This window comes from Lepidochelys kempii, chromosome 1, assembly GCF_965140285.1.
Source record: "Lepidochelys kempii isolate rLepKem1 chromosome 1, rLepKem1.hap1, whole genome shotgun sequence".
NCBI classification, from domain to species: domain Eukaryota; kingdom Metazoa; phylum Chordata; order Testudines; family Cheloniidae; genus Lepidochelys; species Lepidochelys kempii.
In genome coordinates this window covers 14,250,485-14,276,708 of record NC_136380.1, presented here as the reverse complement: position 1 = coordinate 14,276,708, position 26,224 = coordinate 14,250,485, and the positions used below count along the sequence as shown (strand labels likewise).

General features: G+C 46.7%; 1 protein-coding gene across 4 annotated transcripts in view; it reads right to left on the bottom strand.

Moving 5' to 3' along the window:
* GDPD5 (glycerophosphodiester phosphodiesterase domain containing 5) overlaps nucleotides 1-12,054 on the bottom strand; it is a 337,677-nt gene extending 325,623 nt beyond the window's left edge. For 2 of the 4 annotated variants that reach the window (XM_073334846.2, XM_073334875.2), the window contains exon 1: nucleotides 11,724-12,054. The gene's annotated coding sequence lies outside the window, so the exon portion shown is untranslated. The remainder of the gene's footprint in view (nucleotides 1-11,723) is intronic. The other 2 variants (XM_073334855.2, XM_073334865.2) reach the window with 2 other exon arrangements.
* Between the last annotated feature and the right edge of the window lie 14,170 nt (nucleotides 12,055-26,224).

Genomic DNA, 26,224 nt, shown 5'->3' with positions numbered 1-26,224 from the left:
TTGTATGTAATGGTCAGTGGGTCAGAGAAGTGCCCAGTGCAGAGAGAGTACCCCGGAGTGGGGACACCCTAGCCCCTGTCCTAGGTGACCGCAGCAGGGTTGGGGGTCGAGCCTGGGCCCAGCCTTGTTGGGGTTACGAGGACTCTGCCAGACAGGAGAGTGGAAGGGGAGTCCTCAAGGGCAGGGAGGCCACTGGGTAAAGGAAGTGGGAGCAAGGACTCAGATTCTTTCGCTAGCCCACTTCACCAGGGTAGTGCAGAAGCCAAGAAAGTTCCCCACAATAGTAGGACTATTCCCGCACTTACAAATAAATCAGAGGGATAAATACCGGAGAGGGAGAGGAATTATTTACACTCAGTATCAATATGGACACAAGAACAAATGGATATAAACTGGCCATCTTGAAATTAGATGAAGGTTTCTAACCATCAGAGGAGCAAAGTTCTGGAATAGCCTTCCAAGGGAAGCAGTGAGGGCAAAAGACCTATCTGGCTTTAAGATTAAACTTGATAAATTATGGAGGAGATGGTATGATGGCATAACATGATTTTGGCAATTAATTGATCTTCAAATATACATGGTAAATAGGCCCAACAGCCTGTGATGGGATGTTAGATGGGGTGGGATCCAAGTTACTATAGAGAATTCTTTCTTTGGTATCTAGCTGGTGAATCTTGCCCAAATGCTCAGGGTTCAGCTGATTGCCATATTTGGGGTCAGGAAGGAATTTTTCTTCAGGGCAGATTGGAAGAGGCACTGGGGGTTTTTCACCTTCCTCTGTAGCACGGGGCACAGGTCACTTGCTGGAGGATTCTCTGCACCTTGAAGTCTTTAAACCATGATTTGAGGACTTCAATAGCTCAGACATAGGTGAGAGGTTTATCGCAGGAATGGGTGGGTGAGATTCTGTGGCCTGTGGCAGGAGGTCAGACTACATGATCATAATGGTCCCTTCTGATCTTAATATCTATGAATCTATGACATGTGCTACTAACAGCAGGGTGGCTAATGGCAACGAGGATATGGAAGTAGAAATTACCACATCCAAGGTGGAAGCCAAACTCAAACTGCTTAATCAGACTAAATCGGGGGGCCTGGATAATCTCCATCCAAGAATATTCAAGGAACTGGCATATGAAATTGCAAGCCCAGTAGCAAGGATTTTTAATGAATTTGTAAACTCGAGGGTCGTACCCTATGACTGGAGAATTGCTAATATAGTTCCTATTTTAAGAGGGTGGGGAGGGGAAATGATCCAGGAAACTACTGTTAGTTTGACCTCAATTGCATGCAAGGTCTTGGAACAAATTTTGAAAGAGCAAGTGGTTAAGGACATAGCGGGTGAATGGTAATTGGGATAATACAACATGGTTTTACAAAACATAGATCGTGCCAGACCAAACTGATCTCCTTCTCTGAGAAGATAACTGATTTTTTAGACAAAGGAAATGCAGTAGATCTGATCTACCTGGATTTCAGTAAGGCTTTTGATGCAGTTCCACAGGGGAAATGATTAGTTAAAATGGAGAAGATGGGGATTAATATGAGAACTGAAAGGTGGATAAGGAACTGGTTAAAGGGGCAACTACAATGGATCATACTAAAAGGTGACTATCAGGCTGGAGGGAGGTTACTAGTGGAGTTCCTCAGGGACTCGTCTTGGGACCAATCTTATTTAACATTTTTATTAATGACCTTGGCACAAAAAGTGAGTGTGCGCTAATAAAATTTGCGGATGACATAAAGTTGGGAGGTATTGCCAATATGGAGGAGGACCAGAATATCGTACAAGAAGATCTGGATGACCTTGTAAACTGGAGTAATAGAAATGGGAAGATATTTAATAGTGCAAAGTGCGAAGTCGTGAATTGAGGGACCAAAAAGACTACTTTTTGCTATAAACTGGGGATTTATCAGTTGGAAGCAACAGAGGAGGAAAAGATCTAGGTGTAGGCTTAAAATTAGGTGAAGGTTTCTAACCACCAGAAGAATGAAGTTCTGAAACAGCCTTGCAAGGGGAGCAGCGGGGGCAAAAAAACCTAACTGGCTTCAAGTCTGAGCTTGATCAGTTTATGGAGGGGATGGTACGATGGGACTGCCTACAATGGCACGTGGCCTCTCGGCAACTGCCCGTACCAAAAATCCTCAACTGCTAGGGATGGCGCACTATATGGCAAGAGCACTGAGTTACTACAGAGAATTACTTCCCAGGTGAATGGCTGATGCGTTTTGCCCACATGCTCAGAGTCTAACTGATCACCATATTTGGGGTCAGACACCAAATATCCAGGTGCTATTCTGTGGCCTTGTTTCACAGTTCTCTGGATAACTGGGTTTGGGAGGGGCTGAAAGAAAAGTAGTGATCTTCTTCTCAGAGTGAGAGCACGGTGTGTGGAGGGAGAGAGAGAGAAGAAGAGAGGGAAGAGGAGGGCAGGGGGGTATAATTCCAAAATTTGTCAGACAATTACTAAATAGGAGGCAGATTTGTAAAACTAGTCCCTTGGGGAAAGTCCATGGTTAGCACCCACCTAGCTGCTAGTAGTAGAGATCTGAGCTTCCCACTAATACCCCTGGGCCTTGATGGAGGCCCCCACCCCATCCCTTTCCTGGCAATCCCCTTAATGTCACCATCTTAGCTTCCCAAGTGTGGGACAGACTAATTTTCCTACATCAGGTTTAAGGCAGAGCCATTAACAGCCCATTAAAGGACAACTGTGTCACATTTAAATAGATATGACAATGCTTAAAGCTCTGTCAATGTTCTTTAGGGTCACACACACAGAAAAGTGCAGGTTTTCCAGCTCTCTGTGGAAAGTGCAAAGCACTGTCATCTTGTTCCTGCAGGCTCAGCAGGTTCCAGCCGGGCAGGACAATGATTCCTAACACAAAATCCCTGCACAAATCTGCAGTACCTACAGGAATGGGGGATGCACAGGTTTGGCTGAGACAGGCTGACAGTCCCCCATATAATCATACCCCACCATCAAAGCACCTATGCCCCCAAGCAGTGGGAGTGATTTTTCATTGACTGTATTAAAATTTAAGGCTACATTTAACCCAAACTGACAGGCTCTGTTAACAAAGACCTCCATGGTACTTTAAATATAATCTTCACACACCATCCCTTAAAAAGGTGGGAAAGTTATCCCTGACAGAAGGGTAAAAAGAGGGGGGAGGGTGAGAATTTTTAGAAGTAGCCACTGATTTCTGATGCCCTAATGCAAGTCATCTTGTGCCTAATTTTCAACACTTCTAGGGCCCCCACAGCACCCACTGACTTCAGCTGGAGTTAAGTGCCGAGCACCTCTTTCAAAAAAATAAAAAGAAAAAATCAGATCCTCAAGTGTCTCAGGTCAAGTCTTCAAAAATAGTGACACTCAAAATTCAGGGATTAGTGGCTTGCTTAACTTCACAGGGTGATTCAGGTGGGTGGCAGAGTCAGGATTAGAACTCTGGCCCCAGCCCTGAGTTCAAACAGCTAGAGCATGGTGCTTTTGCACGGGCCCTCAAACTTACATTTATAGAAATGCTAAAGAGTGCATTTCTTCTTGCACTCAGGACTCTAGTTGTACTTGTCGCATTCTCTATACTTTTCAGGGACAGCTGCTGCATGGATATAGTGCCACAGGCTTTGGAGACTTAATTTTTCTATGCACAGCAAGAGTTATCTTCCTGGGTACCCACACAAGTTTGTGTTTAGCCAACAAGCATCTATGCAGCATTGGTGCTATGCATGATCTTGTGATGTACCGAGAAGTAATTTGCTTTCAGGTAATTTAATGTAAAAGACACGTTTACACCCAGCATTGTTAATATTTGAACACACAGAGCTGTCTTACCTGTAGTCAGTTAGAAGGATGTCATTGAATCATAACTCTAAAAGAAAGAGCTTTAACCCAGATCTGAGTAAGGCAGCACCTACACCTTGAGAAGGTAACCCAAGTTAGCCAATACCTTGACATATGACAGGGTCCAAAAGAGAACCTCTGTCCAAAATTTTCAAACCTAGTAGTGCCTAAAGTTAGGCTGGAAACTGCAAGCGTTCAGCACCTTTTTAAGATGAGACCATTTCTGTTTCGGGTGTCTAAATGTGACTTCAGGAGCCTCACTTTAGGCATGCAGATTTGAAGACTTTGGCCTCTGGCACTAGGTTTCACAAAGGTTACGTGTAGATGCACCTCTACCTATGTGAAGCACCATGGATCTTGTGTCACAGCTGATTCAGTTGTCTGGTTTAAGTCTCATCCAAAAGAGATGCAAATTATCAGTGAATAGATTGATATGAAATTCCAACACTTGCCTACGAAGGTAATCACCCTCGCCGGGCAACTGCTTCTGAAACCTCACTGACTTGACACCTTAAAGAAACTTCTCTCCAGGCAGGGCTTCCCTCTAGATTAAAGCATGAAAGCGGAGACAGAGAAGAGACCATGATTTCAGAGGATGTCCCCCTTCCCCGTACCCTCTTGTCACCAGAAACATATCCAATCTTTATCTTTCAGAAGAAAGCATAAATCAAAGCATTGGATAAGCCCATTATAATGTTTACACATGAACAACCGGGGCATGCAGGAAATATTTTAAAACAGAGGGAAGAAAGTTTTGACGGCTGGATGAGCAAAACAAATCCTTTGTACTTCTGTATCTCCTTCCATCCAAATGTCCCAAAATGATTTACAAGACATTAAACTCCACAACGCTTCTAAGTATTATATCCCCATTTCTCAGATTGGAAAATGGAGAAAAGGGTATATGGGTAAAAAGCAAGTGGAGCCATAGGTTCTCAGGACCTGGGGGGTGGGGTGGGGTGGGAAGAGGGGTATGGAGTAACATCCACAGTTAGGGCCAGTCTTTCAAAAGTAGCCTCTAACTGACTTGTGCAAAGTTATGCTGCAAGTCTATGTCAGACCTGAGACTAGAACCTGCTCTTAGGTTCTGCTCATTAATTGTAGTAACCAAATATACAGATCTCCTTGTTCTTTGTCTTTTAACCAGAAGATTTGCCTTCTCTTGCAGTTTTCATAGTATACACCACCACAGCTGCCATTATTTCAGACTCAGGCAGTTTTAGATCAGTGAGTGTGTTAGTGATCACACAGATTAATAAATATAAAAGTGGCCTGAGACCTAATCTAATAGAGTGTCTCATGGTAGCACTTGGAAATTGGAACACACAGAAATCCCATCTGGTTAATTTAAAAACACAGACACTTTAGAAGAGACCACTGCTCCTAAAGGAAAATGTAGCCTTCACGTATGTGCTGTTTATGCCTGATGCATTCCCACATGTCATTCAGGAACATATGCAAAACCCACCGACTGAAAAGCAGCATTACAGAACCCTCCTGCACTGTGCGTCACACCTGGGACCATAAAGAAAAAGGTTATTTGAATTTCTGCTTTGATTTCTTGCGGGGAGCAGAGGGGGGACACGACACGCTGTGGCACAGTTGCAATATTTATAAGTGCTTGGTGCCAGTAGCACATGCCCAGAGTGTAAGATTTTGCAAAGAGAAATAATGGCAGTGTTTTTCATTTTAAGTCAGAGTTTGTTTTTAAAACATGTTCTCCTACCTTGAAGGTCACACATCGCATCATCCTAACAGTAGAGCAGGGAGGGCCAACCTAAGCCCGAGAAGGAGCCAGAATTTACCAATGTACATTGGCAAAGAGCCACAGTAATACGTCAGCAGCCTCCTCCTCCTCCCCCCCCCCCCGCAAATCAGCTACCCCCACCCCGCTCCCAGCGCCTCCTGCTCACCGGCAGCCCCACCAATCAGCACCTCCCGATCAGCTGTTTCGATCAGCTGTTTCGTGGCATGCAGGAGGCTCGGAGGGGGAAGAAGCAGGGTATAGCAGGCTCAGGGGAGGAGGTGGGAAGAGGTGGAGTGGGGGCAGGGCCTGTGGCAGAGCCAGGGGTCGAGCAGCGAGCGCCTCTCGGCACACTGGAAAGTTGGCACCTGTAGCTCCAGCCCCAGAGTCGGTGCCTGTACAAGGAGCCGCATATTAACATCTGAAGAGCCGCACCTGGCTCCGGAGCCCCAGGTTGGCCACCCCTGCAGCAGAGTCGGAAAGTGAAACTGACCGGTTAGCATCACCAGTCCAGAGCAACAAAATAGCAAATAGTAAACAAACAGTACAAGTGGAGAAGAGTACAGTAGATCAGAGAGTTATTTCAGCTGAAATAACCTAGACCCCAACCAAGGAATCCTGCAGAACCCCGTGCCCCAATGGAATCCCCATGGGGTAGCTTGCAGGACCAGTGCCTTGAAGTGTAAATAATAGATAGGGCTTTCATATATAAACCATGATTGCACAGAATCATTTCCAAGCAAGCACTTGCTATTTCTAAATAAGAGAAGAGCTTTTAGTGAGGCTCTGCATGGCTGCAGGGGTCTGGCAGCACAGAGCTCATTGCGGGACTGATGCCTAGATTTGTGGTCTGTCACCGGTACCACTTCCACAAAAACAGAGGGCAGAAGTGGAGAAGGTTGGGGGATCTTTTTTTCCCTTCCTCAGCCTCTTTACACATTCACAATATAAATATATGTGATACCCTTATAGACGTGATCCTGAAAAGCTGCCAAGCACCCTCAACTCCCATCAAATTCAATGAAACAAGGCGGGTGAGGCAATCTCTCTTATTGAGTCAACTACTGTTGGTGAGAGAGACACAAGCTCTTGAGGTCTTACCGACAGAAGTTGGTCTAATAAAAGATAATATCTCACTCACCTTGTCTCTCTAATATCCTGGGACCAACACGGCTGTGGCTACAATTGAGCAGTTAGCACCCAAACTTCAGGTGCCCCCAAAGTTAAGCAAGAGATTATTTACAGATTTTTTACGTACGCAAGCGGAGGGGAGGGTGGAAGATTCACCCTTACACAGAATCATCCTTATACACAATGTAATTGAAGTCTGAGCGGACAAAGCAGACAAAACTAAAGCAACCGCCAGGTACCTCTTCAATCGTGTATTGATTAAGTACAATGCATTCCGAGATAAACCTTAGTGTGGAAAGGTTTACGATTGCCTTCACAAGCAATTCAAGAGAAACCTAGTTTGAAGATCTTCAAACGAGCACATTTATCTTGAAAGTCTTTCTTGGCAGGAACATTATAAAAATATTTTAAACTACATATTAAAGAGATAAGGTGGCTTATGTTTTACAGTATGAAGCAACAAGAGGATATTAGTCCAGACAAATCACAAGGCAGCTGTTCAGAATGGTGTGGGAGGGGGAGGGAATTGAGAGAAAGTGGCTTAAAAAAAAAAAAAAAACACAACAAAACCAGATATCAAGATTGTTTAGGGTTTTATTAAACAATAGTTTTCTCCAGTCACTGTTTAACAATCTCCTGTTACTACAGACAACCATTTAGAATTCCCTTACAAACCCTTCCCCCGCTTTACACACACACACACCCCCACCCACCATTCTTTACATGCTCAGTACCATCCATGTGTACGTGGTACTGAACAAAAGAAACAGACAAGGACCCTGCCTGGAAGGGAGTGTGCTTGGAGCAGGGGACTGGGAACCAGATATGCCGGGTTCCATTCTTTGTGGTCTCTAGTTCACAATGCGACCTTGAGAAGGTCAATGAATTTCAGTTCTGTCTCTTAGCTCCCCCGTAAAAATGGAGATTCTCTAATAGGCTTAATGTTAGCAAGATGAAAGGTGCTATGGAACAGAGTATTAGCATTTTAAATGAACCGGCTGGTTTGTGTAGCACTGTCCTCTTCTGACCAGAATCAAAGAGCTCAACTTTGGGCATAGTCCCCATACTGTTAACCTCTGCTGAGGTTTTCCTCTTACTCCTTGGCTTTTGAAGCAGGAGAATCAGAGTCCAACCCTTGCAGATATCAGATAATTTAGTGTGGCTGTGGCATGCAATATAGTGACAACACTGAAATCCCAGGTGACCACAGATTTGTTACATCATTAACAAATGATGGATTGTTCCTGCCAGCAAGCATTAGTTTTAAAGCTACAGAATGTACGTACATAACCAACGAAGCATTGGTTCGGAAACATAAGAGTGTCCACAAAGAGTTACATGGAGATTGTAAATCAGTGCAGGGAAAGGAAGAGCCACGTACTTGTTTTGGAGCTGAAATACAGTATTGCAGCAGAGCCACTTGAAGGAGAAATATGAGCAGTGTCTGACAAGCCTCTAATAAATCTTCTCAGTTAATCACACTATCTTTTGGATAATGAGTTACAAAAAAAGGGCTAGTTATTAAAACCCTTTTGGAGGGGATAATGGTTTCTCTAACTACATTTAGCATCAAATTGAATTCCAATCCACACCTTGCCCAGATGTGCCATGCTGGATCTCCACTGTTGGAGAGAAAGACAGGATTTTTGAAGGGGGTGGGGGGGGAGATAAAGATGGATAAAGGAATCATTCAGAGTCTGGTTAACATCCCCAGCAGGCGCACCTGCTGCATAAAAGGCCACACTTCAAGCAACAACGGGCACCTACCCGACACAACAAGACACTTGCTAATGGGAATCTTACCTTGTTCAGTGTTACCCTGGAAGATAAGATAATGATGGGATAACCAAATCCACACAATAGTACACGTTAGACAAAAAACTAGGACAATTGTAGCACACAGTTATTTATAGAGGATGGTAACACGCATGGCACTTTCTATAAAGTGAAAGAAACAAATAATCCTTGGCCCACAGAGGAGATGCAAGATATCACATCTAATCATAGTCTTCCTGGTCCAAAGAAACTATTTCCTCTATAAATTAAAAGCTTTGAAATTAGTTTCAAAGAGCTAGCTGCTGAAATCTACAGAAACCAAATAAAATGTATTGGCCCAGAATTCATTTAATTTGTGCTTCTGCTGTGAATGGCAGTGGACAAATCCTGGTCATTTTGCTTTTATTTACACACAAAGAACCTTTTCTTTTAAAGAAGTGTTTTGCACAGCTTGAAGGAGACACCCACTCTAAAATTAACTGCCTTACAACTGATCTGATATGCGCATTTAAGGAGTGGCTTCTGATTTATAAAGTGGCTTTTTACAGTTGAATTACTACTGTTTGATTATCAGTTTGAAGCAGACTTCAAGGCTTGACAGTGCAAGTGAAAAATATGGTAAAAATAGCAACCTCTTCCCAAATTGTGGAATGACCACGATGAAAGTAGGCAATGGCTAGATGGTGTGTTAATAGATTGTGTTATGTATGAACAGATGACCAATATACCCAACAATTCAAATGGAAGGCAACTGAATATACACCAAATCTGCCAATAACTAGACCCTCTAGATGCTATCTACAGACCAGTAATTTAGGTAGTGGTGAATCTAAACCACAAAGCAAGGTAGAATCAGCCCACTTATTCTGATAAAGGCAATGTTTAATCCTATCCCAAACAGGTCTTTAAAATAAAACAGCCCGATTTGCAGGTTTTTTGGACACAGTGCTGTCTACATCGTCTAGAGCAGGGGTGGCCAATCTGTGACTCCGGAGCCACGTGCGGCTCTTCAGAAGTTAATACGCGGCTCCTTGTACAGGCACCGACTCCGGGGCTGGAGCTGCAGGCGCCAACTTTCCAAGGTGCCAAGGGGTGCTCACTGATTGACTTTGCCACAGGCCCTGCCCCCACTCCACCCCTTCCTGCCCCCTCCCCTGAGCCTGCCGTGCCCTCGCTCCTCCCCCCTAGAGCCTCCTGCATGCCACAAAACAGCTGATCAGGAGGTGCAGGGAGGGAAGGGGGGAAGCTGATGGGGGGCTGCTGGTATATTACTGTGGCTCTTTGGCAAGGTACATTGGTAAATTCTGGCTCCTTCTCAGGCTCAGGTTGGCCACCCATGACCACAGAGTAAAATGCACTGGTCCGATGAAGTGAGCTGTAGCTCACGAAAGCTTATGCTCAAATAAATTGGTTAGTCTCTAAGGTGCCACAAGTCCTCCTTTTCTTTTTGCGAATACAGACTAACACGGCTGTTACTCTGAAACCTGGTCTAACCATGTAAATGCATGGTGGAACTTTCTAATGTAGACAACCCATTATAGAGAACTGTTCTGTGAGCTCCCATTATTCCTTTGTAGAGCTATCAATCAAAAGCCAGTACAAACAGAATCAGAACTAATCTTTAAAGTTTCACCACAGCATCTTACTGCCTAACAGTGTGCACCTTTCAGAGCATTTCAGATTACATCCATATTTCCTTTCCTCCCCTTCGCCACCAGAAAAAGCACACAAGCAGACAGGATATGTATGAGTGATAACAAATCAAGTTATTTGCTGTATGATTCTTCTTCTCTTAAAGATAGGAAGTGTTGCAAAATCTGAAGAGGACAGATTTCCAGGATTGAAGAATCCTGCTTTGCCATCTGGTCCAAGAGATCTGCATCTCTGTAGTTTTAATGCCAGAAAGCACTAAGGCAAACAGTTTTCAATGCCTGGAAGTCTATTCACCACGAAGTACAGAGGGATTGCAGAGGGAAGGGGGTGTAAATAAAACGAATATTCTCCAAGCATGTATCATTCCATCCCAAGCCCCTTCATTCATTCTTGCTTCACTCCCTTTCACAATTTCCCCCTTTTCTGGTGTTTTCTTTGCAAAGAAGGCAAAAGGCCATTGATTCTCCTGCACATTTCCCCCCTAGCAATATAAATAAAGAATAAAGAAGATTTAATAAAAACAAAGCTAACCCCCTGGAAGGTGTCACCAGGCAGAGACATGCTGTCAGACTTATTAAGACACTAGGGGAGGTTTCTAATTGTCTGCATTGACCCAGGGTGTTCCTCCTGACTAAACTAATGAGGCTGCATTAATCTACCTCAGGCTTGCGGATTTTGCTGGCTCAGGATTTCAAGACACGAGATAACCCCCTATCCTGAAAAATACCACACACGGCTCCAGAGGGTGCTAGGGCAGTGCAGATGCTGTCCGTCCGATAGCACTTTTGCTGTGAACACACACTCATACCTAACACGGTGCTAAAAACAAAGCCGGATGCAACCCAGATGAAATGTAACGATCACAATCTGCTGCCTTTCATACGCCGGCACCCGTGTGAGCAATCCTATAACCCCCACCCTGGGTGCCCCCGCTCCAGCTGTACCTCTGGCATCCACCCTCATTAGGATTTACACAAGCCCCTCGAGATTCAGCGTGAAGCCCCCCGTGCCCAGCACCTCCATAGCATCCCGCGTGGACAGGGGGCACAGTCCCACACTTTGGGGCAGCAGAGAGCAAGGTGGGAGGGCGACTGTCATGCCAGGGACCCCCCCCATCCTACTGCCACCCGAACAGGGCAGAGAGAGCCACCGCCACCCCGCTGCATGGGAGAGCCTCCTACCCACCCCCGGGGCTGCTCTGCTCAGCCAGCTGCCAAGCCCACGGGGCTTGCAGCCCATCTCGCTGGTCCCTGATTAAGGGGAGGTGCACAAGCGCCCCATCCAGGGGAGACGCCTCCAAAAACACCTGCTCCCCCCCCCCCTTCCAGGGGAATCTCTCCGCCCCCAGCCCAGCTCCCCAGAGAGCGGCCGGGGTCGGGGAGAGGACGCCGGGGGAAGGAGAGCGACACGCCCGCCCGCCCGGCCGCTGGGAAAAGCGGTCACACGCCCCGATGCATCCCCTGCGGCGTGTGAGGTGGGGGGGTCCCGCGCCGCCCCCCGACACCGCAGGCCGGCTGCTCCCCGTCCTGTCCCCCGGCCCGGCTCCCTTCGCAGCGGGCGGCGGCGCTTACCTGGGGAAGCCACCAGCTCCGAGCCACTCCGCGCAACTTCCCGCGGCCGGGGGCCTGCTCCCGGCGAGGAGTGTCCCCGTCCCCCCCCGGGGCCGCCCCCTACCTCGCCCGGCTCCTCCGGGGACTCGGAGCCGCGCAGAGCGGGGGACCTGCCGCTTCCTCCCCGGCGCCGGGGCGCTGCGATCGGCGCCTCTCCGGGAGCGGGCCGGCGGGGGAGCGGGAGGAGGAACCCTGCAGCCGGCCGGCTCCGCTCGCTCCGCGCCCCCGCGGCCCGCGCAGCCTCCCCGCTGTCACCCCTGGCCGGCAGCCGCGGAGTAAAGCGGCAGCGCGGCGCGGGCGAGAAGGAAACCAGCTCACTCCGCCCCCGGCTGGACGGGAAGGGGCGGGGGCGGGGCCGCCCCGGCGACACCCCGCCCCGGCGGGAACCCGGGCAGCGCCGGGGCACGGCCTGGGATCCCCCACGCCCCCAGCTGGGATCCCCGGCCAGGGCAGGGTCACGGCCTGGGATACACCCCCCCCGCCCCCAGCTGGGATCCCCGGCCAGGGCAGGGTCACGGCCTGGGATACACCCCCCCGCCCCCAGCTGGGATCCCCGGCCAGGGCAGGGTCACGGCCTGGGATACACCCCCCCCGCACCCACAGCTGGGATCCCCGGCCAGGGCAGGGTCACGGCCTGGGATACACCCCCCCCGCCCCCAGCTGGGAACATGGGCAGGAAAGGGTTACCACCTGGGATATACACCCCTGCCCCCAGCTGGGAACATGGGCAGGAAAGGGTTACAGCCTAGGCTATACACCCCAGCTGGGAGCCTGGGGAGGAAATGGTTACAGCCTGGGATACACCCCACCCCTGCTGAACTCAGGCAGAAAAGGAAACTGACTCAATACCTGCTAAAAGTGCAGGTATCGAATCTGTAACCACCAGGCATTCTGATCCCCCCACCATCATTCCCCCACCTTCAGGAATCTGTTAGGCTCACTTGATTCACCTTGTCATAAATTCGACCCTGATATTGCAAACATTTAAGAACATACTCATGGAGCAGCCCCATAGGCTTCCCTGGAAGGAGTCATGTAGGTAAAGTTACATAAATCTAAATGATTTTAGGTTTGGGGGCCTCAGATTGCAAGCAGGTTGGGACAGGGATTGTCTCTTAACATGGGTTTGTATGGTGCTGCTCAGGACCATGGGGCCCTGATCCTGACTGGGCCTCTGCGTGCTACACAAAGAGGATAAAGCCATGGTATGACACTCTGCTGCCAGTTCACCACCAGAGCCAAAACGGAGTCTTAGACAAAGAAAACTGGACTTCACTGAAATAGGAAGAGCAGACTGATAACAAGGTAGCCATTGTCACACTTTTCAATAATAGCTCCAAGATGATTCAAGAAGCTGCATCCTAACTAGATAAATACATATATGCAATTCTCCCTCTATTCCAAGGAGAAAAATGAAGTAGATAAAACAAAACTTAAAGAATGGTACAACGGCCAACACCATAATAAAGCAGAAAAGACAGAGAGGATAAAATGCAAACAAAAGAATGTGATTCTAGGCAGAACAGTTAACACTGACTATAATTAAAATTGCATAACGCGTTCCATAACAGCAATTGCCAATCTCAAGCATTCAAAAATCATCAGTCAAGCACCAAAAACTCATGGAATTAGCTTAAAAAGAACCCACATTGTATTGTGGTTTTTTAAAATTCATGATCTTTATTTCTTTTCTGATTTCCAAACCTTTAGGGTGCACTGGGATCATGTTTTCAAACTTTTCTCTGCAACCAAGAGGAATGGAAACAGGTTTTGTTTTTGTTTTTTGTTTTAAATGAAAACTGAGATTCTGACTTGTCTGACTATTATGTAGACCTGCCTTGAGTGAAAGGGACTGGACTAGATGACCTACTAAGGTTCCTTCCAATCCTACACTTCTATGATTCTCCTCTAATCATGTGGATCCCGGAGCTGGGACTTTAACAAAAACAAATTGTGAAGAGTTGGCACATTAGGAGAAAATACCTTGTTTTGCCCATGTTAGAAAAATTCTTCTAAGTGTTTTGTTGAGAAGCTCTAGCGCCATCATGCTTTGATCTAAGGAGCATCACCAACCTTCCCACCTTCCACTCCAAGTGCAAGCTGCATTTCTTTGACCTTGCCTTCTCTAACCTAAATATATAGCAACACGTATTTTTAAAAAACCCACCCTATCAAAATACAACACTCCTGTGCACACTTCTCCCCGAGGGGAGAGGATGAGAGAACAACGTGACAGGTGTTAGTCACATTGCATAATGCACCACTGGAAGCTGCTCCCATACTGTGGTGATGAACGCAATATACCAACCAATATCGAATAGACTTGACATTCGATGGAGGTCGCCCTAGTGTGAAGGAAGTGCTTTTTGAACTGAAAATTCACCTAAGTTTGAACAAGTTATAAACCTCTAACTGATCTCAGTTCACACATGCTCTGTAGAAATTTGTTACAGTTAAGCTGGTACAGATTCTGTCTGCCCTGAGCATCCTCCAGCCCAGGGCTTTGGAGGCTGAACAGGTCTTTTCCAGCAGTAGCTCCTCCCAGCTCCAAGGGGGCCTCTAGGCACAAGATTTGAGAGCAGGTAGACTCTCTCACCTGTGCTCTCAATGCTCCTGCTGCTAAAGCCCAAGTAGCCTGCGGAAGGAGGAGGAGTGCACCTGACTGGCGTGCAAAGAGATGAAAGCCAGGCCTTTGGGGAAGTGGAGTTGCAGTAGCCAGAGGGGGAGGGACAGCAGAGGGGGTGCACAGAAGAGGGGCAGGTGCTACAGGATGGGGGAGACCAGGTGTGATGGAGCAGGGAGTGGGGAGGATTGACCTGGGGATGTCACAGGGGAGTTTTACTGGGACTGTCTGCATTGGGGATGGGAGAGCGGGGCGGGAAGGGGGACTTCACTTGAGGGATGATACCTGAGCCGGGAGGGGCCAGGTGACACCTTCTGCCCGGGAAACTGGACAAAGGCTGGAGGAGGAGCCGGGGAGAGGCTAGATGAGACTGCAGGAGGGGGTTTCAGTTTGGAGCGGTCTGGGGAAACGGAGGGAGTGCCAAGGCTGGAGTCTAAGCTCCCTGCCCCCAGAGGGACCTGACTGAGGGGTCCTGTTTGTACCTACAAGCTCTGTTTGGACTGTGTTCCTGTCATCTAATACAGTGCTTCTCAAGCTATCTGATGTGGGAGACTGGCAATTTTTTTCCCCAGTGTGGACCACCACTTTGAGTAGCACTGATCTAATAAACCTTCCGTTTTACTGGCTGGCTGAGAGTCATGGGGAATCGCAGGAAGAGGGGGTTGCAGGGCCCTGACTCCCCCACACTCCGTGACACCAGGATAGGAGCAGAAGGTGACAGAGACAGGTTGTGGATACAGTGGGACTTCAGAACCTGGAACTGAACCCAGGAGTCCTGGCTTTCCTCTGCTGTCAGTAAGTAGCTGTGAGACTCAACAGTAATGTGTCACATCCCCCTCTACCGGCTGGTCTACACAGAGGATAACAGCCTTCTACTGCTATCAGTGACTCCATTAGGTCTAGTGACAGAGGACTTTGCTGTGGATCTAAATGTCTGAACCTTGCTGATGACCCAAGCTGGGGTTCAATGTGGTTTCACATGATAGAATTGTTGTTATTGTTCATTTGTTTTCAGTTTTTTTAATTAGAAAATTTGCAGAAGTTCTGAGCATTCACAAATGCAGCTGATGTCAACTGGAGCTGTGCTGTAAACATATTGAGTGCTATAAAAATGCTAAGTTCTCTGGGAAAACAAAACAGCCCTAGGTGTCCCAAGTTAGACATCCAAAAGTAGTAGGCACTTCTGACAATTTTGGCCTTCTTATCTCTGTGCCTCAGTGGTTTTCCTGTGAAATTGGGATAATAATAGCACCTAATACCATGGGGTACTGTGAAGATTAATTCACTAATGTTTGTGAAACACTCAGATATTATGATGATCGCACCACAGAAATGCTCATGAGGAAATGCAGTGTATAGGAATTGGGTAGTTTAAATGGTTTGTGATCCCTCTTTAAATGGTTTGTGATCCCTCTAGTGACCCTTGTTTTCTGTGTTTCAGAACCCTGCCAGAGCAGCAGTGTGTACATGGAGCCAGGTTTTGCACGTTGTCTATAGCTAATGAACATGGTTATTTGGACCCCACTGTGCCGTGTGGTTCTTTCATAGTACATTTGTTGTGTAAAGAGCAAGAAAGGAGCAACAGGAAATTAGTAGTTTTGTATACAGTGCAGGGTTTTGGATGGTGTGAGTTAACTACATCCTGGGGCCAGACATGCAGTGAGGAGGATAAAAAGAAATATTGAACAACAACCCGTTCAAAGAATGAAGCAGGGGTCCTGTAGGGGGTGGGGGGGGGAAGGGGGAAATGGTATGTGATCATGTAATTAACAACTGTGCCATAATGCATGGAGGCTAAATTAAGGTGGCAGGGGCAACCTGACTTTTGAATCCTTGCCTTTGCAACTTTAATGTTCTTTTAATGTCATGTTTTGAATGGACTACGCAACCACTGCTCAACTAGTTCCCTGGTTTTATATGTGGTTGCACACAGCCCACCCCAGCAGTTCCAAAACCAAGTGCCAGTGACCTATGCAATCTAGGTTTCAGCATTTGTGAAATACTAGGGGGCTTTGAAAGATGCTGGAGCGATGGATGGAACTCAGTTCCCAATCAGGCCACCCCAAAGTTCTACAACCATACATCACAGTACTCTGAGGGCGCTGCGGACTGTAGTGAATCTTGGAGAGTGCTTTGCGGATGAAATACTGGGAAGGGTTGGATGGGGATGCTATATTCCCTTTCCACAGGGGAGATGTTAGTGGTATTTCTGTGCCAGCTGTGATTCTCAATGACCTGAGGAGGATGGCAACACAACTACTGCCTCAGAAATGCCAGACTGGTGGTGGACTGTTGACTTTGGGAGACTCAGTGGGGCATTGAGATGCCTATGTGATTGCTGCCCTCTTGGGCTGACACTAGGGTTTGAATCAGGGACCTCCAGAAGTAAAAGCAGGAGTCCCTAAAGTTGGAGCAAAAGTGCCAATCTTTGTAGCTCTGAGATGTAGCAGATTCACATCCTCTGTAGATCGGTCCCCAAAAGGGACATGGAACAGACAGTGACCAGTAGGTTATACCTACTGAAGGGCAATGATACGAACCTGAAGTAAATCCCTACAATCATTGCAGATCATGGCATACAGACAAGCATGGTAAGGGTGCTATTGTTTTGCTCACAGTGATATTAGGAAAGTGGAAGTTAAAGAGACATGAGATCTGCATGTCCTGTGTTTGTGTTAATACATTTTTATTAATATGCTTTTTTCCAGTTCTTTAATTCAGAGATATTCAGTCCTTAATGGATATAATTGAGTTTTGATTGAAAGTGTCCCCATGGGCCATTTGATTTCCCCCTGCAGAGTTGATAGTGACAGCTTTAGTCCCCATATCAGTGGTGGTCTACTAGAGGAGTTGATTACTTCTTAGCTGCACTCCCAAGAGAGTGCCTTTGTTTTTGCAGGAATGGTGGTTGACTCCTGGGTGAGCTGTTTACTTTGGATGCTTTCAGAAAGGTTCTGAGATTTTTTAAAAGTGTTCTGTGAAAGTTTCACCACTCTGCTTTGCAAGATTTTGTTTATTTACAGTGGATTTGAATTCTTTCCAAGCTAGGATGCAACCAGCATGGCAACCTTTCCTCTAATCCTAAATCCAGTCCATTGTGAGGACACAGGATGTGGAGAGCAAGGTGAAAAATTATTTTGCAAGTCAGGTTGCCAATTTTGATTGGACATATTCCTGGAGGTTTCATCACATGACATAATATTTAATTAAAGATTAATCTTTAATTCCTGGAGACCCAAGGACAGCCCTGCAGGGTTGGCAACTCTGTTTGCAGACCCATTCCAAATTGCTAGGGCTGGCTCTGGCCACATTCCAGCATGGTAACACAAGGAAGAGTTAATGTTCCCTCTCAGCTAGGAACAGTAGAGGAAAAGTTAGAGCATAAATCATCCCCAAGCCTGAAGATGAGAAGTTACAAGGATATATCTATCCCTTTCAAAGACCTAGCAGGAGAATTTACTGAAGATATTCTACAATCCACACTGAAGACCAGGGGATTAGGAGAATTTTTTTTAAAATATACCACACCCCCATCCAGGAAACTCTTGGGGACAGAAACACCCTGGACAAGAAAATCAAGGTTCTAGGTACACCCTGTTCAAGAACACACGTCAGGGCCAGCCAGTAGTTAAAGATTAGGAGTCCGGAGTAAGACTCCAGGGTTCCAGTGACTGAACAGAAAAAGGAAGTGGGTAGTGCTTCCAAGGATATACCACATCCTGTCCAAGCACTCACATGGACCACAAAGAGAAGAAATTCTTGAATTGCTCACATGCCAATGTGAGAAAACAGGGTGTAGCAGGGCCTCCCTTGGTCCTGCCTCCGCTTTGCTCCAAAAACCACTCTAAGACCTTCTGGCTCAGCAGTCACAAATGCAGTTTATTTACATAGTGCCAACCCACCACGTTCTCACCAGGTACAGCCTTGAGGATTCCTTAGCCTCAGGACCCGACAGGACAGGACTGCCCTGCCCTGCCCTTTCTGTCTGCCTCTGGGCCTGTATACAGCCTCAGGCTAATTGGGCTGGCAGCTGTTTCCCCTTTGTCCATCGGCTCCAGGTGTCTCCAGCCAGCTCCAATTTACCTCCTTTAATTGGCGCTGGAATGACAGAGAGCTGGCTGAGCCATTCCCGCTGAGCACCCTGTCACACAAGGTAATAAACAAGAGGAATTGGAATTACTCATTTATCAGCATAAATTTGATCTAATCGGTATTAGTCAAACATGGTGGGATGATTCGCACAATTGGAATGTTAAACTCAATGATTATAACTATTTAGGAAGGAGCAAGTGGGCCAAAACGGGAAGGGGAGCGGCATTCTATATCAACAATGGCATTACAGTTTCTGAGTCACTAATAACTCCAAAGAAAAGATTTTGAATGCTTATGGATCAATGTCCTAACAGATAACGCACAAGATGGGGTTTTAGTTGCTGTCTGCTATAGACCACCAAATCACACTAGCACGGGTTGGGCAAACTTTTTGGCCCAAGGGCCACATCTGGGAATAGAAATTGTATGACGGGCCATGAATGCTCACGAAATTGGGATTGTGGTATGGGAGGGGGTGAGGGTTCTGGTTGGAGGTGCTGACTCTGGAGTGGGGCCAGAAATGAGGAGTTCAGGGTGCAGGAGGGGGCTCCATGCTGGGTCAGGGGATTGGGGTCCGGGGGGGGCAGGTGAGGGCGCTCCGGTTTGGGATGCGGGCTCTGGCGTGGGGCTGGGGATGAGAAGTTTGGGGTGTAGGAGGGTGCTCTGGGCTGGGACCGAGGGGTTTGTAGGACTGGAGGGGGTTCAAGGCTGGGGCAGAGGGTTGGGGTGTGGGAAGGGGTGCAGGCTCCAGCTGGGGGTGTGGACTCTGCGGTGAGGCTGGGGATGAGAGGCTTGGGGTGCAGGAGAGTGCTCGGGGCTGGGATTGTGGGGTTCAGAGAGCGGGAGGGGGATCAGGTCTGGGGCAGGGGGCTGGGATGTGGGGGAGGTGGCTCAGGGGTGCAGGATCTGGGCAGCACTTACCTCTAGTGGCTCCCGGAAGAAGCGGCCATGTCCCCCCTCCGGCTCCGATGCAGAGCCTCAGCCAGGCGGCTCTGTGCACTGCCCCATCCACAGGCGCCGCCCTTGCAGCTCCTATTGGCCGCTGTTCCTGGCCAATGGGAGCTGTGGGGGCGGCACTTGGGGAAGGGGCAGTGTGCAGAGCTTAGCCCCCTGGCTGTCCCTACGTGTAGGAGCTGGAGCGGGGCCATGCCACTGCTTCTGGGAGCCACATGGAGCGGCCCCCGATCCTGCTCCGCTGCTGGAGCAACGGAGTGGGGCAAGCTCCAGACCCACTCCCCAGCGGGACCTCGAGGGCTGGATTAAAACGGCTGGCGGGCCAGATCCAGCCCACAGGCCATAGTTTGCCCACTCCTGCACTAGGAACAAGATGACTGCCTCTTTATGTACCTCTCTATAATGTGTAGAGAAAAAAGCTGCATGATCCTGTGAGACTTCAATTTTCAGTGACGTATGCTGGAAGTCTCATGCTGCCAGTACTAAAATATCCTTGGAATTTCTAAACATTGTAGATGACAATTTCCGAACCCAAAAAGTGTTGCAGCCAACACAGGATAAAGAGGAACTCATCACAGAACTAAAATTAATGGTAGTTTAAGTACAACTCATCATGACTTGATCCCATTTATAACATGCAAACAGAATAAACTCCAGACCAGTAATGTACATACTTGATGCTTTCATAGGGGCAATTTCACAAAGCTGAAAAAAATTATGAGATAAATCCGCTGGGAAGTGGAATTTAATTAAAAAAAATGTGAATAGTAATTGGGAATCATTTAAGAATACTTTACTAGATGCCCAAAAAGCCACAATACCACAACTGAGGAAGAAGGCTGGTTAAAAAAACAATGTGGTTTAGAGGGAAGATGAAAGCACCTATAAAAAAAACTATGGAAGAAAGGGAAAGTGGATAATAATGAATATAAATCAGAAGTTAGGAATTGTAGAAAATAGATAAGGGAAGTCAAAGGACAGAAGGAGACCTCTATGGCCAGCAGAGTTAAGGACAAGAAGGAGTTTTTAAACTATATTAGGAATAAAAAGAATCCTGACAATGGGATTGGTTCATTACTAAATGGAAATGCTAGAATTATCAATAATAATGCAGAACAGGCAGAAGTGTTCAATAAATATTTTTGTTCTGTATTTGGGGAAAAAACAGATGATATGGTCTCATCATATGGTGATGCTAATACGCTCTTCATTCCACTCTTATCTCTGGAGTATGATAAACAGAAGCTACTAAAATTAGACATTTTTAAATCAGCTGATCCAGATAACTTGCATCCAAGAGTTTTAAAAGAGCTCGCTGAGGTGCTTGTTGGACCATTAATGTTGCTTTTCAATAAGTCTTGCAGCATTGGGGAAGTTCCAGAAGACTGGAAGAAAGCTAATGTTATGCCAGTTTTCAAAAAGAGTAAACTGGATGACCCAGGTAATTATAGACCTGTCAGCCTGACATCTATCCCTAGCAAGATAATAGAGTGGCTGTGTAATAGAGTCCTTGGTGGACTAGGTGGCCTAGTGGGTAGCACGCTAGGGCCACCTCCCAGCAGAAAGGTCTTTCAGTCCAGTCCCTCTTCTTACCAGAGAGAGAGAGTGAGATGGGCATGAGGTTTATGCCCCTTCTGCAGCAGGGGCAACTGGTAGAGGAGCCCAGGTCCCACCCTCCACCAGGCTCTAACCCAGGGCCCTAAAGGGATCAACGGTGTCTGCCTTCTGAGTGACCCTCCCTGGGTCACTTCCTATCTGCTTCTCTCTCCCAGCGCCAAGTCCAATATAAGGTAAAAAGAAAAGATAACTAAGCCCCATCTGGGCTCAGCATACAGTCTTATTCCTCTCATGGAGGCTTCTCTGGTGCTGTTCTCCAGGACCCTCAGGGGAGGCCTTTCTTCCTCCCCAGCCTTCTCCCATCTGAGCTGTGTTGCTCCCCTTTCAACTTCTTCTCCAGTTGGATCAAGCTCTGCAGGTCTGAAGGGGCGGGGCTAACTGGGCCCAGTATTGTCCTTTAACCCTATGAAGCCCAGTGTGGGGTTTCTACACCCCATCGCAGGCAGATATGGGCCTCGATTAATAAAGAATTAAAGAAAGGTAATCTACTTAATGCCAGTCAACATGGGTTTATGGAAAATAGAGCCTGTAAAACTAACTTAACTTTTTTATGAGATTACAAGTTTGGTTGATAAAGGGAATAGTGTTGATGTAATATACTTAGACTTTTGTAGGGCTTTTGACTTGGTACCACTCAATATTTTGATACAAAAAGTAGAACGATATGAAGTTAACACAGCACACATTAAATGGATTAAAAACTGGCTAACTGATAGGTCTCAAAAGGTAATTGTAAACAGGGAATCACCATCAAGCGAGGTGTGTTTCCAAAAGGATCCTGCAGGGATCCGTTCTTGGCCCTACTCTATTTAATATTTTTATCAGTGACCTGGAAGAAAACATAAAATCATCACTGGTAAAGTTTGCAGAACAAAAATTGTGGGAGTGGTAAATAATGAAGAGGATAAGTCACTGATTCAGAGCGATCTGGAGCACTTGGTAAACTGGGAGCCAGCAAACACTGTGTGTTTTAATATGGCTAAATAAAAACGTATACATCTAGTAACAAAGAATATAAGCCCTACTGACAGAAAGGGGGAATTTATCCCAGAAAGCAGTGGTTGAAAAAGATTTGGGGGGCATGATGGATAATCAGCTGACCACGAGCTCCCAATGCGACACTGTGGCCAAAAGAGCTAATGCGATCCTGGGATGCATAAACAGAGGAATCCAAATAGGAGCAGAGGGGTTATTTTACCTCTGTGTTTGGCACTGGTGTGACCACTGCTGGAATCCTCTGTCCACTCTTGGTGCCCACAATTCAAGAAGGGGGCTGATAAATGGGAGAGGGTTCAGAGAAAAGCCATGAGAATAATTAAAGGATTAGAAAGCATGCTTTATAGTGATAGACTCAAGGAGCTCAATCTATTTAGTTTAGCAAAGAGAAGTTTAAGAGGTGAGTTGATTACATTCTGTAAATATGTACGTGGAAACAAATATTTAAGAATGGGCTCTACAATCTAGCAGGGAAAGATATAACACGATCCATTGGCTGGAAGTTGAAGCTAGACAAATTCAGAGTGGATATAAGGAGTATATTTTTAACAGTGAGAGTAATTAAGCACCGAAACCACTTATCAAGGGTCGTGGTGGAGTCTCCACCGCTGACAATTTTTAAATCAAGATTGGCGTTTTTCTAACATCTGCTGTGGGAATTATTTTGGGGAAGTTCTATGGTCCGTGCTATACAGGAGGTCAGACTAGATGATCACAGGGATCCCTTCTGGCCTTTGAATCTATGAAAGGCACAGGAGATAGTGGTCTGTCAAAGAAACAAACATTGGAAAACAGGTAATTTTTATGTTTATGCTTTTAGATTCACTGGTTTTCGTTTTCATTTTAATAGCTGTCTGTCTATTTAAACAGAAACATACACTGTGCTCTGTATAGACTGGTGAGTGTTGTGTAGAATCATAGAATCATAGAATATCAGGGTTGGAAGGGACCTCAGGAGGCCATCTAGTCCAACCCCCTGCTCAAAGCAGGACCAATCCCCAATTAAATCATCCCAGCCAGGGCTTTGTCAAGCCTGACCTTAAAAACTTCTAAGGAAGGAGATTCTACCACCTCCCTAGGTAACGCATTCCAGTGTTTCACCACCCTCCTAGTGAAAAAGTTTTTCCTAATATCCAACCTAAACCTCCCTCACTGCAACTTGAGACCATTACTCCTTGTCCTGTCCTCTTCTACCACTGAGAATAGTCTAGAACCATCCTCTCTGGAACCACCTCTCAGGTAGTTGAAAGCAGCTATCAAATCCCCCCTCATTCTTCTCTTCTGCAGACTAAACAATCCCAGTTCCCTCAGCCTCTCCTCATAACTCATGTGTTCCAGACCCCTAATCATTTTTGTTGCCCTTCGCTGGACTCTCTCCAATTTATCCACATCCTTCTTGTAGTGTGGGGCCCAAAACTGGACACAGTACTCCAGATGAGGCCTCACCAATGTCGAATAGAGGGGAACGATCACGTCCCTCGATCTGCTCGCTAGGCCCCTACTTATACATCCCAAAATGCCATTGGCCTTCTTGGCAACAAGGGCACACTGCTGACTCATATCCAGATTCTCGACCACTGTCACCCCTAGGTCCTTTTCCGCAGAACTGCTGCCTAGCTATTCGGTCCCTAGTCTATAGCTGTGCATTGGGTTCTTCCGTCCTAAGTGCAGGACCCTGCACTTATCCTTATTGAACCTCATCAGATTTCTTTTGGCCAATCCTCCAATTTGTCTAGGTCCCTCTGTATCCTATTCATGCCCTCCAGCCTATCTACCACTCCTCCCAGTTTAGTATCATCCGCAAATTTGCTGAGAGTGCAATCCACACCATCCTCCAGATCATTTATGAAGATATTGAACAAAACCGGCCCCAGGACCGACCCCTGGGGCACTCCACTTGACACCGGCTGCCAACTAGACATGGAGCCATTGATCACTACCCGTTGAGCCCGACAATCTAGCCAACTTTCTACCCACCTTATAGTGCATTCATCCAGCCCATACTTCTTTAACTTGCTGACAAGAATACCATGGGAGACCGTGTCAAAAGCTTTGCTAAAGTCAAGAAACAATACATCCACTGCTTTCCCTTCATCCACAGAACCAGTAATCTCATCATAGAAGGCGATTAGATTAGTCAGGCATGACCTTCCCTTGGTGAATCCATGCTGACTGTTCCTGATCACTTTCCTCTCATGTAAGTGCTTCAGGATTGATTCTTTGAGGACCTGCTCCATGATTTTTCCGGGGACTGAAGTGAGGCTGACTGGCCTGTAGTTCCCAGGATCCTCCTTCTTCCCTTTTTTAAAGATTGGCACTACATTAGCCTTTTTCCAGTCATCTGGGACTTCCCCCGTTCGCCACGAGTTTTCAAAGATAATGGCCAATGGCTCTGCAATCACAGCCGCCAGTTCCTTTAGCACTCTAGGATGCAACTCGTCCGGCCCCATGGATTTGTGTACGTCCAGCTTTTCTAAATAGTCCCTAACCACCTCTTTCTCCACAGAGGGCTGGCCATCTATTCCCCATGTTGTGATGCCCAGCGCAGCAGTCTGGGAGCTGTCCTTGTTAGTGAAGACAGAGTCAAAAAAAGCATTGAGTACATTAGCTTTTTCCACATCCTCTGTCACTAGGTTGCCTCCCTCATTCATTAAGGGGCCCACACTTTCCTTGGCTTTCTTCTTATTGCCAACATACCTGAAGAAACCCTTCTTGTTACTCTTGACATCTCTTGCTAGCTGCAGCTTCAGGTGCGATTTGGCCCTCCTGATTTCATTCCTACATGCCCGAGCAATATTTTTATACTCTTCCCTGGTCATATGTCCAACCTTCCACTTCTTGTAAGCTTCTTTTTTATGTTTAAGATCCACTAGGATTTCACCGTTAAGCCAAGCTGGTCGCCTGCCATATTTACTATTCTTTTGACTCATCGGGATGGTTTGTCCCTGTAACCTCAACAGGGATTCCTTGAAATACAGCCAGCTCTCCTGGACTCCTTTCCCCTTCATGTTAGTCCCCCAGGGGATCCTACCCATCTGTTCCCTGAGGGAGTCGAAGTCTGCTTTCCTGAAGTCCAGGGTCCGTATCCTGCTGCTTACCTTTCTTCCCTGTGTCAGGATCCTGAACTCAACCAACTCATGGTCACTGCCTCCCAGATTCCCATCCACATTTGCTTCCCCCCACTAATTCTTCCCGGTTTGTGAGCAGCAGGTCAAGAAAAGCTCCCCCCCAGTTGGCTCGTCTAGCACTTGCACCAGGAAATTGTCCCCTACGCTTTCCAAAAACTTCCTGGATTGTCTATGCACTGCTGTATTGCTCTCCCAGCAGATATCAGGAAAATTAAAGTCACCCATGAGAACCAGGGCGTGCGATCTAGTAGCTTCTGCGAGTTGCCGGAAGAAAGCCTCATCCACCTCATCCCCCTGGTCCGGTGATCTATAGCAGACTCCCACCACTACATCACTCTTGTAGTCTTAGAAGTGTGAGCAACAAGTTCGGAAGAGATCATTGACTAGGAGCATGTAGATGTTCAATGTTACCCAGCAACTGAAGTCAGAGATATCATTAGTTGACTCTGTTGAGGAATACTTTGCACATTTACACAATCTTGGTGTTTGCTTGTTCTGTTAGGTTAACCACCAAAGCCTCAACCCTCTCTATTCAAGATAAGGTGCAGATTTTTAAAGGTGAGGACACTAGAACAGATTAGCGAGGGATGTGGTAAATTCTTCATCACCCTGAGTCTATCTGTAAGACTGGATGTCCTTCTAAGAGTGCTGCACTACTTCAGCCACTGCGATGTAAGAATCACTGGGTGAAATTCTAGGAGCCTGCGTTATGCATGTCAGACTAAATGGTCACATAATGATTGGTGAATAAGTCCCCTGATGGGAAGAAAATACCAGGCACTACAAAGCGCATTTCAATCTAGTAGAGAAAGGCAGTACAAGAATTAATGGATGGAAGTAGAATGCAGACATTCAAATTAAAAATAAGGCATACATTTTTAACAGCGCAGATGGTAAACCTTTGGACAAGCTTTGGTGGATCCTCCATCCCTTTAATGTTTTTATATCAAGTCTGGATGCCTTTCTGGAATCTGTGCTTTAGTCAAACACGAGTTATTGTGCTCAACGCAGGGGTAACTGGGTAAAATCCTATCATCTGTGTTATGCAGGCG